This window comes from Capricornis sumatraensis, chromosome 11 (assembly GCF_032405125.1).
Source record: "Capricornis sumatraensis isolate serow.1 chromosome 11, serow.2, whole genome shotgun sequence".
Lineage (NCBI taxonomy): Eukaryota > Metazoa > Chordata > Mammalia > Artiodactyla > Bovidae > Capricornis > Capricornis sumatraensis.
Window position 1 is genome coordinate 49,180,667 of NC_091079.1, and position 14,380 is coordinate 49,195,046.

The following is a 14,380-nucleotide window of genomic DNA, read 5'->3' on the forward strand; positions in this document are numbered from 1 at the left end:
CAGTTTAAGTTCCTGGGGAAAAAAAAAATCTATTTGTTAGGTTAAAAGGCAGAGGGGTATTTAGAAGTTCCAGGGAACTACTATTTTAAGTATGAGAGCGACAAACTGGAGGTCACCAAACTCTCTGAGGACATACAAGAGGCCGGAGGCTGGTGGGGCAACCAGTGAGCCCCACTGAGTGGCTTGGTGTCTGTACAGCCTCATTCAAAAAAGCCACAGGATGCCCAGTGGTTCAGACAAATCTGTGTTTGACCACGTGCTGGCTGTATGATTGTGTACTCCTCACCTTGCTGCTGAGAGCCTCAGTCTCTTCTAAAAAACAGAGGTCATGGCAGCTGCCTTCCAAGATTGCTATGGAAATCAGATAAAATAGTATAAGTGAATGAATCCATGCATATAGACCAGTATCTAGAAGACATTCCATAAATGTACATTTAGTCCCACATCTCTCTTAAAATATATACTATCTAGAAAAGATCTGATAAAAGCTAATTTATGGTCAAAAAATTCAGGAGTTCTTGTTTTGAGGGGGAGGTTGGTTTGTTGTTTTTGTTTTGTTTTGGCTATGGCCTGTGGCATGCAGTTTCCCCGTTGGATCAGGGATCAAATCCATGTCTCCAGCCCTGGAAGCACAGAGTAAGCCACTGTACCACCAGCGAAGTCCCAGGAGTACTTGAATACTGGGGAGAAAAAACAAAAAGAAACATCATCAGCCACTTTTGGAGAATTTGAAGAAACCAAATCATTTTTCTGAAAACTACATTATATAGAGAATTAAAACAAGCATTAAATCAAGCCAAGCATTAAACCTGACTTTCTGAAACGTGCTATATTTCAGGGTAACAAAATAGCTGATGTGAGATAATTAGTCTGAAAACTGGTAGATATTAAGAAACAAGCATCAATCCGCCTTTCTTTATAAACATGCCTCAAGGTAACCAATTAGTTAATAAATGAAACAGGATGACAACACATGATCATTGTTGTTTAGTCACTAAGTTGTGTCCAACTCTTTTGCAACCCCATAGACTGTCACCTGTCAGGTTCTTCTGTCCACCAGATTTCCCAAGCAAGAATACTGCAATGAGTTGACATTTTCTTCTCCAGGTGATCTTCACGACCCAGGAATCAAACCCATGGCTCCTAGGCTTCTGTTACAGGTGGATTCTTTACCACCGAGTCATGTGGGAAGCAGTCATCACCCTTTTGCAAACTATAATGAGATCATGGATCTAGGCAGTGATAATCAATAGCTGTTAATGTTTCAAAAAAGAAGCACATGAACATTATGTAGCTTCTGATGCAAGTGTACACGGCCACAGATGAAGTATTCTGGCCAAAAAAATGAACCTGAATCAGATCAAGCCTTTGTATCTAATCAGCAGTTTACAGAAAATAAAAAGAGATAGATGTGTGTGTTAGTCGCTTAGTCATGTCCAATTCTTTTTGACTCCATGGATTGTAGCCCTCCAGGCTCCTCTGCTCACAGGATTTTCCAGGCAAGAATACTAGAGTGGGTTGCCATTTCCTTCTCTAGGGCTTCTTCCTGATCCAGTCATTGAACCAGTGTCTTCTCCATTGCAGGCAGATTCTTTACCATTGAGCCACTTGGGAAGCCTCAATAATAGTATAGATATGTTTTTAAAAAGACACTTCCCCAGTGCTTTCAATGCCAGGGGCCTGGCTCTATCCCTTTTCAGGGAACTAAGATTCCATAAGCCACATGGTGTGACCAAAAATATAAACAAATAACAAAAATAAATAAAAATAAAATAAAGACTCCTTATCTTTTAGTGATATTCACAGAAATATTTATGGTTGAAATGACATGGCTGAGATTAGCTTCAAAAGAATCAAAGAATTTGCTTGTATCAGGCCTTGTGATTTATTCTCTGGCATCACCTCCAAAAAAAAAAAATCAAAGAGGCCAGGAAAGAGTATAAATGAAACCAACAGGAGTGGGAAGCTGTGTGGTAAATATTTGAGGATTCATTGTACTATGCTTTTACTTTTTACATTCAACATTTTCCATAATTACAATTTTTAAAACAAAGCATGATTTACATACATAAAAAAAAGAGCTCTGTGGGTTAGTGTCTATCCCAAACCTGGTTTAGAGAAAGAAATATCACAATCACAGTCTCTGGAAGGCAGTGAGTTTTTGATCTATTTGGATATACGTCTTTTAGGACATACCATACATCAGATGGGTTTGTACACTGATCTGAGAAAAATAAAATAGTTTCAAGGCTCAGAACAACCAAATATATCCAAAAATATATGACTAAATCAGAATAGCTTAGTAATTCTTCCTTGGGCACCATGGTAAAACGCATTCATTTGTACTGAGATTTACATGATGGAAGCTGTTTTAAACATTATTCTCTATTAACAATATCTGCCTTTCATGACCAGAGCCTTGAAGCGAAGAGTACTGAACTATCTGGCATTAACCTCCAGCTTTCAACTCTTCCCTCTTGTGAGATGATGCTATCCCATCAATTATCCTTAAGCAGCTGTCCTGTAGCTGCACCTCTCCTAAACACATCCAGCTGCCCTTTATCTTTTAAGTGTCCCTATCATGGGTATTTTACTGCCTTACCCAGTGGTCTTTTACCAGCTAGGTTTTCTTCGATTCTAAAGTCAGGAACTCTTGAGGCCCATTTCAGTGTGATATATTTCTTTATAGACAGGCAATCAGAGCTGTCAAAAAAGCAAAACGAAAGGGTCTTGTTTATTTATTTCTGTATTTTTGGCTGCACAGGGTCTTCATCACTGCATGAAGGCTTTTTCTAATTGCAGTAAGTGGAGGCTACTCTCTAGCTGCAGCACGTGGGCTGCTCATGTCGGTGGCTTAGTTGGTCGCAGAGTGAGGGCTCCAGGCATGCAGGCTCTGTAGCTGTGACACATGGGTTTAGTTGCTCCACAGCAAATGAGATCTTCCCAGATCAGGGATCCAACCGGTGTTCCTGGCATTGCAAGGTGGATTCTTCATCCCTAGACCACCAGAGAAGCCCTGCCCTTAGTACTGTACAAACATTACACAATTAGTCCTCAGGACTACCCTTTGAAGGTGACTCTTTTCCCCACTGTCAAGAAATTGAGACCCACTGAGGCTGGCTGGCTTGCCCAACGCTGCATAGCTGGTAGTGGCAGGAGCATATTTCAATATAGGTCTGTCTGACTTAGAAGCCCATAGTCTTTCTATCAATACAACACAATTCTGCCTTACCATCAACTAATATGAATACATAGGAACCTAACTTCTTGTTAAATCTCTACATGGAAACTGGCCCACAGTTGGCCTTGGTCATCTTTTTATTCCCTAATATACACTTAATAAGGATAAATCTCCTTGCCTTAATAATGGCATTATAATCCTTTAATTTCCTGTTAAGAATCTGGAGGCATGTAAAGGTCAAGGTATTTTTTCAAGGCTGCATATTGAGTAAGAATGAACCTTTTTTTTTTTTCTCCTCTATTCAATAAATACTTCAACTAGCAGATGAAATTTCAGTTATTCTGGATTCTGCCAAGAAAGCAAAGCCATTTGTTTGGGTCAAGAATTCCAGGATCAGATATACTAAAAAGAGAAGTCTATTTTCTTCTAAAACCCCCAAATGGATTGCCCTGTAACCTTCTACAGTTTTAAACTTAGCTATACAGAGCAATCACATAAGAATCTGGAAAGGAGCTTGGGTATATGTATTTTTAAACAAATTCCTCGGAATTCCCTGGCAGTCCGGTATTACTAACTGTCCAAACTTCCACAGAGGGTGGCGTGGGTTTGATCTCCGGTCTGAGAACTAAAATCCCATGTGCCAAAAAAAAAAAAAAAAATTCCACAGTGAAATTTAAGAACCACTTGATCTTATGGAAGAGTCAGAAATTGTATTAGTTATCTATTGCTTTCTAACAAATTACTCAAAACACAGCAACTTAACACAATAATCATTTATCTCATAGTTTCTATGCATGAAGAACCCATGTGTGGCTGAGCTGGATGTTTCTGGCTCAGGGTTTCTCATGAACCTGCAATCAAGGTGTCAGTGGGGCTGCAGTCATATCAAGGCTCAAGGTGGAGAGGATCTTTTTCCAAGTTCTCTCACATGGCTGTTAGAGGATTCAGTTTCTTACAGGCTGATGTACAGGTGGTCAGAGGCCTCCCTCAGTTTCTTGCCACATGGACCTCTTCATAGAGCAGCTCACATTATGGCAGCTAGTTTCTCAGAGTAACCGAAGGAGAGATCAAGAGAGAGCAAGCAAGTCACAGTCCTTTTGTAACCTAATCTTGGAAGGAACATCACATCACTCTTGCTGTAGTCTATTCATTAGAAGGAAGTCACTAGGTCCAACCCCACCCTCAAGGAGAGGAAATGACACAACAGCATAGATACCAGGCAGGGATCTTTGGGGGCCAACTTAGAGGTTGCCTATCACAGAGAGGTAAACAAAGAATTAAAAAACAAGGCAGTAATATATGTCCACTCAGAGAGGCTAGTATCAGTGATACCTCGGGGCAACAAGTACACCCAGTATCTAGATTTTGGTTCCTAAATACCATTCCAGGACTCCTTGAAGAAAGGGAGAAATGGCGACTCTAATCCTGGGGCAGGAAAAATACAAGATCAGCCTGGAGCTTCTTGTAGTTCAAGAAAAAAGATGATAATCAAAAAACAAAAAGGACGCATGAGTCAACCTCAAAGGTTCAATAGTCAAGATGGAAAAATTTGAACAACAAAATTAAAATCATAATATAAAATATAAACTGAAGTATAAAATAAATATAAATATGCATATTTATAATAAATGAGATATAAATAAGTGGGGGAAGGAGGAAGAAATGAATCTTCTTTACAGAAAAATTCCCGATAATATGCATAAATATTCTACTCCAGGAGGTGAAGCTTAATCTCCCACTCTCCTTCAGTGTGGGCTGGATTTTGTGACTTACTTCCAGACAATATAGAAAGAGGGGGGAAAAATGCTATTTTACAGTGTTGACACTAGCAAATACTACTGTGGTCTAGGTGGTCAGGGTTAATTTAACATCAGCATAATTAAGTCCTCATGATATGATGTGAAGAGCATCTAATCCATATGATATTTTCCCCAAAGCTTATAATCCCAGTCTAATCACGAGGTTAAAAAAAAAAAAAGAAACAATCAACAAATTCAAATTGAGGAACATTTTAAAAAATATCTGACCAGATTCCTCAAAACTGTCACGGTCATAGCAAGGTTATGAAAAACAAGGAAAGATTGAGAAACAGACCAGGGAGCCTAAGAAGACATGATGACTAAATGCAATGTGGCACCTTGGATTGAATTCTGAGACAGAAAAAGAGTTAGTAAAATCTGAAATAATTCTGGAATTTGTACCAGTGCTGGCTCCTCAGTTTTATAAATATTTTATGATAATGTAAGATGTTAGCCTTAGGAAAAACTCAGTGAGGAGCACACAGAAACTTTTTGTACTATCTGTGTAACCTTTTCTGTAAATCTAAAGTTATTCCAAAATAAAGTTGATTCAAAACGAAAAATAAAGCACTCTGCTTATAATTTTGAAAACGTGATGACTGCAGAATTTCCCCCTAGAATTAGCTTCTGGCTGAGCACACTTCAAACCCTCTTTGTCTTCCATCAGCTACATACTTCTAATGGCAGTTCCCACAGGACACATCCATTTATGAGACAGAATAAAGAATGCTTAGGAGCTTTCCTGGAAGCCATTCCAACACTGGGAGAGTCAGCAATAACTTATCAGGGCAGTGACTCAAATTCATCTTTTTCCCTCACCCAGATTCCCTAAATGCCCAGAGCCACTGCAGTGCCTCTAGGATGAAGCCAAGTTGAATGAAAAGAACTTGGAATTGAAAAAAATCTTAACCAATCCCCGTTGAGGAGGTCTTTAAGACATCTTCCTTCTAAAGAGTTGGAAGTACCCATGATCATGTGAACTCAGTGCTAGATGCCCTCCTTGGGCCTTGGAAAGAGCCAGTACAAGTCACGGGGTTTTGGCAGAAGCTTCACCTGTCATTGTTGTTTAGTCGCTAAGTCACGTCCAACTCTTTCGCAACCCCATGGACTGTATGTAGCCCGTAAGGCTCCTCTGTCCTTAGGATTTTCCAGGCAAGAATACTGGAGTGGGTTGCCATTCCTGTCTCCAGGGGAACTTCCCCACTCAGGAATCAAACCACATCTCCTGCATTGGCAGGTGGATGCTTTACCACTGGGACACCAGGGAAACCCTCAAAATTTATTAGCTTAGCACTAAATTCACCCTGGAAAGATCTTAGGGGAAACAGGTGAACGCTGTCAGAAATGGTGCAAAGCTTGCCCCCTGCCCCTTTAGCTCAGGTGCTCCTGCTCTTTCATCAGGTCAGGTCCCAGCTCAAGCATTCAGTCCTCTCTGTTAGGCTCCCTGAGAACCCAGGCCAGGTTTAGGAAGGTCTTCCAGGCCCCCTCCATGCCTCCATTATAACATTTGGTTACATAAGTTAAGTGTGTGGTTAGCCTGTAGGCTCAATGAGGGTGTGGTACAAAGCTTTTAAAAATACTTGTACTGTCACAGTGGGCCCCCAACAATCCCTTGTTGAGTAAGTGAATTGATGCTCTTGTTGAAGGAGGGAAGCCCTCGCCAGGGAGAGACTCGGGCACCTGTGATAAGAACATCAAAGCTCTGATGACTGACCTCTGGGGTCAATTACAATCGGAGGGTAAGAAAAACAGCTAATCACCAACAGCCTCTTGAAAGCTCATACAGAAATAGACAGCTTTCTCATTCTACAAATGAATCTTTTACCAGTCCTACACAGGTTACCAAGCTTAATATATTGTTAGCTATCAATATACTGCTAGTTTCATGACAATGATTTGAAATCCAGTGTTCTAGGATACTCAACTATTGAAAAAACACCTGTCCCAATGAATCAGACTAAGATGCTGGAACTGAAGACAATAAAATCCTCATCCATCAGGCACTTTGTATAACCCCACACCCTCACTTCCCCTAAAGACAAACACACCCGAGATAGGAAGGCACAATATAGGCTGGGTGAGGACACGTCCCTACAGCCCGATAAGAAAGAGCTCAACATCTGTTAGCTTAATAAGGGCTTAAGATTCACAGCTTCTTTCAAGGTCATCCATATTTGTGGCCACAATCAAAATGTGGGTTTTCCTACACACCTAGAGCTTGAAGTTTACAAAGCACTTCGCAGCGCAAGAAGTGAAGACAAAAAGCCAGGTTCACGAGAAAGCGCACACGCTGGTCGAGCCCCGCGCGTGCGCACTCTGCGAAAGGCCGCCCCAGGCGCGTCCCGCCGTCACCTCGCCTTCCGCTCCCGGCTCTCAGTGCCCGCCTTCGGGTTAGGCGCTGATTGGTCAGGCTGGCCGGTGCTCGGGGCGGAGACCGGGGTGATTGTCAGCAACGCCCCGGGACAGCCTAGCTTCAAGCCTGAGTTGCCGGAGCAGGCTGCTGGCTGCCGCGCGGCCGAGGTAAAGTGGGGCTGGCGGCTCTGGAGAGCGGTTGGCTTGGGGATCGAGGAGGTGCCCCCGGGCCTGATGGTGGTGGGGAGCCCTGGTGACAGTCAGCGTGGGAGCTGAAGGAGCGTGGTTAGGAGTTGCCGGGAGGAGGGCGGGTTCCGCCGGCCGGTTGGGTGACTGCGCCGCGGGTGATGGGAGAGGCTCTGGGGCCGCTGGGTGGCTGAGGGCTTGGGTGGGGCTGGAGCTTCGGCGGAGCGAAGGGACTTCGGCCGACTAGCCCCGAGGGCTGGGGCTCCTCCCCCACCCCCCACGGCTGCCCCCTGCCTTCCTCCGTCTTCGGTCCGGTGTCTGGAAGGCCCTTGGGCGGCGGTTCCCGTGGATGTTGCGCGTCCCCCGGGATCGGCGGGCGCACCTCCCCACCAGGCCTCGGGCGTCCGGAGAGGGCAGCACACCTCCCGAGCGGCCCGGGGGCTTAACCGACTCAGCTGGCCGGCTTTTTACTGTTTCCATTTTTCGCCTCCTTGGACTTTCCCACTGTGTGTTCTTGACCAGGACCTGCATTAGTCCCAAAGGTGGGGGTGGAAGGGAAAGAATCGACCTTTTAACATTTAAAAACACGTTATATTATGGAAACCTGGTCGAGAGACTAGCATAAAGAACTCAGTGTACCCATCACCCAGTTTCAGCAAGTATCAATAAATGGCTAGGCTTGTCCCTCTCCCCCAGATTATTTTGACGTGTATCTGAGACATATCATTGTATCTCTCTTACTTATTTCTTAGGATCAATAGTCATCCTTTTCCAAGCATTTGCTTCCCAGAGGGATTGAGCAAAATAAGGCACGCTTTAAGGCCTTAGACGGCGCTAATGCATTTTGCGTTAGGAGATTGTGGGCAATTTTCCAACGGTGCCGTCTCATTACCTGGTGCTCAGGCTTTCGAAATCACTGAAAATAAAGGTGCCAAATAATCTAGTTTTGTCTGTAGCTTTACTGCATTTTAGTGGTAATAATATTTTATTTTTACTTAATACATTTTGTTTTAGTATTGATAATTTGATATTTACCGAGTTCTTGATGTGTATGAAGCATTGTGAAAGTGTTTTCACCTGTTAGTTCATTTAACTTTTACAACAGCTGTATGAAGTATTGATGGGTATTATCCCATTTTACAGGTGAGCGGGAAAAGAGGTTTAGAGAGGTTAAGCAGTTTGCCTGAGGTCAGGCTGATGTAAGGGGCTTGTTGTTGTTGTTTGGTCCCTAAGTTGTGTCCAACTCTTTTTCGACCCCATGGACTGTATGTAGCCAGCCAGACTCCTCTATGAGTTTTCACAGGTAAGGATACTGGAGTGGGTTGCTATTTCCTTCTGAGATGGAACCCAGGAGGATTCTTTACTGCTGAGCCACCTGGGAAGCTCTATGTAAGAAGCAGGGGGCTGTAATTTAGCTTGCTGATCCAGGTCACTGCAAAATTCTTGCTCTTTTAACCATAATTGAATGTCCTAAGAATTGTGGAGTAAACCTAACTGCTGTGGAAATTTCTGTTGGGCTACAAATCCATAATGGGAAAATAAACACACCTGGATAGGTATTTTTCGTCCCTTTGAAACAATAAAAGGTTAACACAATTGGTTTTGAGAGTCTCTTGGACTGCAGGAAGATCCAGCCAGTACATTCTAAAGAAGATCAGTCCTGGGTGTTCATTGGAGGGACTGATGCTAAAGCTGAAACTCCAGTGCTTTGGCCACCTCATGCCAAGAGTTGAGTCATTGGAAAAGACCCTGATGCTGGGAGGGATTGAGGGCAGGAGGAGAAGGAGACAACAGAGGATGAGATGGCTGGATGGCATCACCGACTCGATGGACGTGAGTCTAAGTGAACTCCGGGAGTTGGTGATGGACAGGGAGGCCTGGCATGCTGCAATTCATGGGGTCGCAAAGAGTCTCACACGATTGAGCGACTGAACTAAACAATTGGTTTTAAAGTTATGAGCAAAGTATGCAAGTGTAGTTCAATAAAGAAAATTAAAATTTTTTTCTATAGATATGGCCAGTTAAAGGGGAAATGAAAAGGAAAAAAAATCAAGAAATAGTCTCTACCTCTTTTGGCAGTTAGCATATACTGGCTATGTATACTGGATACTTTAGTGTGTCCCTCATCTTCTCAATTTTACACTATTTCTTATCCTCATCCAGTTATTGAGTTGGCTGAAAACTTTGTTCTGGGTTTTTCTGTAACAGCCTTTGGAAAAGCCCAAATGAACTTTTTGGCCAAACCTATAGTTTTAGAGTAAGGACTAGAGAGAGAGAAAGAGACAGCTGGGCTTATTCAGAGGACAGTAGAGAAGACTTGCTGAGTTGGAGTTTAGGATTCCTACTGTAGAGTAATTCAGAAGTCTAAAAGTAAGGTTAAATTCACACATGAAGGAACTTGAGTGCCAAATTTAAGAAATTTGAATTTTGAGCAAAGAAGTGACATGATCACAGTCTCCTAGGAATATAATGAGCTGGCTCTGTCAAAAATGGCTTCACCTGAGACGTGGAAGCAATTAATGATTTGACCTGCTGAATATAAAAGAAATGGGCTTTCCAGGTCTCTCTGCTGCTGCTGCTAAGTCACTTCAGTCGTGTCTGACTCTGTGTGACCCCATAGACGGCAGCACACCAGGCTCCACCATCCCTGGGATTCTCCAGGCAAGAACACTGGAGTGGGTTGCCATTTCCTTCTCCAATGCATGAAAGTGAAAAGTGAAAGTGAAGTCGCTCAATCGTGTCCGACCCTCAGCGACCCCATGGACTGTAGCCTTCCAGGCTCTTCCACCCATGGGATTTTCCAGGCAAGAGTACTGGAGTGGAGTGCTGTTGCCTTCTCCGTCCAGGTCTCTCTAGTGGCAAAGAATCCGCCTGGCAATGAAAGAGACGTGGGTTCGATGTCTGGGTTGGGAGGATCCCCTGGAGTAGGAAGTGGTAACCCACTTCAGTATTCTTGCCTGGAAAACTGAAGGACAAAGGAGCTTGGTGGGCTACAGATCCTGGGGCTGCAAAGAGTTCGACAAGACTTAAAGCAACTCAACAACAACAAATATCCATGAGCCCTATTCAGTTTCAGGAAGAAGGAACTCAAGGCAATACAAAATGGCATAGGGAAGGGTGATATACATTCTGTCTAGTGCTGTGCAGGGAGGGGGAGGTCATGCTCTAAGTGAGTCTGGCAATGAAGCAAGACTCACGGTGTATTAATTTTCCGGGGCTGCCGTAATATGCTGAGTGACTAAGCACACACATCTAAAGGAAATAGATTTTGGTTCAACTGGTGAATTTATGGACATAAGGAAAGAAATGGAGGAAAAAAGTCTGTAAAAGAGTAAGAGACAGTGTGGTGCAGTGGTGCAGTAGCTTCTAAAGTCCAGGTAAACTTCAGTTTCTACTCCTTTGTTTTCTTGGGTAATCTTGGTGATGAGTATTATTAATGTATAGTTGCTTTTTGAATCGTTGACAACTCAACTGTTCATCTGTTCTTTTATATGTTTATTATATACTGTTGATACAAATTGCACCACTTAGTTTAAGCAACAAAATGGGGCACTGTAATCTCACTATGTAATGATACAGAAGAAAGGTGGAGAATTCCATCACCTCGCCTCAGACACAGGCAATGTTAAGCTTTGGTACCTTTTCAGATCTTTTCTTCTGTGTATGTGTATGCATAAAATATTTATTTCACCACTATTTCTATGCTTTATTTTTTTAAACAGTATCACATATACGTTAGTCATTTAGATGTTTATCAGATATCCTTCCTTTTTGTTTTAATGGCCATAAACTTAGAATGGGTATGTTGAATTTAACTATTTCCTCATTGATGGACATTTAGTTTGCTTCTAGAGTTTCTCTTCTGCAACTAGTACTTCAGTAACTAGGCTTCCCTCATGGTGCAGTGGTAAAGAATCTGCCCGAAAGGAGGAGACTTGGGTCTAATCCCTGGAGAAGGGAATGGCAACCCACTCCAGTATTCTTGCCTAGAGAATTCCATAGACAGAGGAGCCTGGCGAGCTACAGTGTATGGGGTCGCAACTACCCTTACTAGCTTTTAAAAACGCAACATTTTTTTTTTTGAAACTGATACAACATTGTAAATGAACTATATTTCAATAAAAAGTTTAAAAATATTGTTAATTGGAAAAAAACACTTTAATTTAAAAAGTATGATTTATTGACTTTTATCATAAGGTAATTTTATATATACTTAATATGTAGAGGACAGTAATTATTACACAGCTCATCAATTTGCTTGGCCCAAAGAAGCAGTTTTAATTAGTGAAAAATATTACTGACTTCCAAGTGATGTGAGTGAGTGTTTCTACTGGTGTCCAGGACCACTTAAGATACTTGAGCAGTCTTTTCAAAAGATTGTTTTAAAACTGATGCCAGAATACTTAATTCATTTGCATGGGAATGCTTAAAATAACACTTTAAGGAAATTCCTGTGTCATTCACAATAGGGTTATAGGTCAGAGTTAAATGAAAATGACACATCTTTAATTCAGATGGAAACATACAATTACCATAAGCTCTTTTATAACATAGGAGAGAAAGTCATCCTCTAAAAATGTTAGTGAAAATGTCCCTCAAAAGTTAGTTTCATATCTAAAGCTCTTTTAATTTGAAAGAACTTTTATCAAGTTTTAATTAGGTAATGTTCTTAGGCTTCTTATCTAAATAGTTTGTTGTTGAGAGATGTAGTACAGGTCATGAGATTTATTCATTTGTGGACTGAAAAGACTTAAACTTATTCTATGTCAGATTCTGTGTTGGGTACTGAGAATGTAGCAGTATATTTAATTTTGTATGACTAGTATAGAATATTAGTTCTAAAATACTGCCAGTAAATTCCATACCCATAGGTCGAATACTATGTCATTACTTAATAGTGTGGTAAAGTGTTCTGATTTAAAGTCTCAGCCCAGACTCATGTGGAATCTATAGCTGTGGTCACTAGACTTGAATTTCAAGTTTAATTTCTAAAAAGTAGGGTAGGGTGTTGACATATGGTAGACAACATTTTATTACGGTAAATAAACATTTTTGGGGGGGGGGGGCTGGGGCTTCCCAGGTGGCTCTAGTGGTAAAGAACCCTCTTGTAAATGCAGGAGATAAGAGATACAGGTTTGATCCCGGAGTTGGGAATATCCCCTGGAGGAGGGTGTGGCAACCCACTCCAGTGTTCTTGCCTGGAGAGTTCTATGGACAGAGGAGCCTGGAAGGCTGCAGTCCATAGGATTGCAGAGTCAGACATGACTGAAGTGAATTGACATGCACACATATGCATTTTATATATTTTTTAATTTAAAAATATTTAGTTGTTTAGTTTTGGCTGTGCTGGGTCTTCATTGCTGGGCATGCTTTTCTCTGATTGCCGCAAGTGGAAGAGGGCTGCTCTTCATTGTGGTACTCGGGCTCCTCATTGCGGTGGCTTCTCTTGTTGTGGAGCGCAGGCTCTAGGGCACATAGGCTTCAGTTGTTGTGGCAAGTGGGCTCAGTAGTTGTGGCTCCTGGGCACTCGAGTGCTGGCTTAGTAGTTGTGGTGCCCAGGCTTAGTTGCTCTGCAGTATGTGGGATCTTCCCAAACCAGGGATCGAACCTTTGTCTCCTGCACTGGCAGGTGATTCTTTACCCCTGAGCCACCAGGGAAGCTCAATAAGCATTAAAAAAATAAATAAATCAAATAACATTCACCTACTGTCCCCATATCCTAAAAGAAACAGCATTTTCACACTAGAAACGTAAGAAGGATATGTTCTCAAAGGACAGTAATTTTGGGGGGGGGGCGGGGTGGTGCCTTGCATAACTTGTGGGATCCTAGTTTCCCCAACCAGGGATTGAACCTAGGGCACGACAGTGAAAACAGAGTTCTAAGCTTTGGACTGCCAAGGAATTCCCATCAAAATAAAGGACAGTAATTTTAAATTGATTAAGTTTTTGTTTTTTACTTCATGGCCCTTGTTTTTCTTTTGCATCGTTGTTTGCACCCAGAATGTAGATTGTCCTTTGGGGTGCACAGATTTGGTTTACCTGACTTCTTAGTTTTCTGAAGACAGGAAACATTATTCCAGTAATTTAGCCAATCGAATAACTAAGAATGTTCTGTTAATCTTTTTACACTCCCAGTATAAAGTGGTCACACTCTTCTGTTACATTGTAAAGATAATTAAGTGGCCATTTCTGTGAATAGTTTACAAAGATCTTATAAAAATAAGCTCCATGTACTATTGTAGCTTTTAAAGTTTGTAGCATTTTAAATTTACTGACAACTTTGTTATGCCTGCTAGCAGGTTTCTTGTGAAGCTATTGCTAATAACTTTTTAAAAGTCATAACTATCTCAAAAACATATACTGCATTAGTTGAAACAATTTTATTTGATTTGATTGTGGGCTTCCCTAATAGCTCAGTTGGTAAAGAATCCCCCTGCAATGCAGGAGACCCTGGTTCCATTCCTGGGTCAGGAAGATTCGCTAGGGATGTAGAGAAGGGATAGGTTACCCACTCCAGTATTCTTGGGCTTCCCTTGTGGCTCAGCTGGTAAAGAATCCACCTGCAATGTGGGGAGACCTGGGTTTGATCCCTGGGTTGGGAAGATCCCCTGGATAAGGGAAAGGCTACCCACTCCAGTATTCTGGCCTGAAGAATTCCATCACTTCATGGGAAATAGATGGGGAAACAGTGGCTGACTTTATTTTTCTGGACTCCAGAATCACTGCAGATGGCGATTGCAGCCATGAAATTAAAAGACGCTTACTCCTTGGAAGGAAAGTTATGACCGACCTAGACAGCATATTAAAAAGAAGAGACATTACTTTGACAACAAAGGTCCGTCTAGTCAAGCCTATGGTTTTT

General features: G+C 42.0%; 1 protein-coding gene across 1 annotated transcript in view; it reads left to right on the plus strand.

Moving 5' to 3' along the window:
* The first annotated feature begins 7,451 nt into the window (after positions 1–7,451).
* The window catches only part of MTFR1 (mitochondrial fission regulator 1), a 62,333-nt gene continuing 55,404 nt past the window's right edge, over positions 7,452–14,380 (plus strand). The window contains exon 1 of the mRNA XM_068983684.1: positions 7,452–7,500. The gene's annotated coding sequence lies outside the window, so the exon portion shown is untranslated. The remainder of the gene's footprint in view (positions 7,501–14,380) is intronic.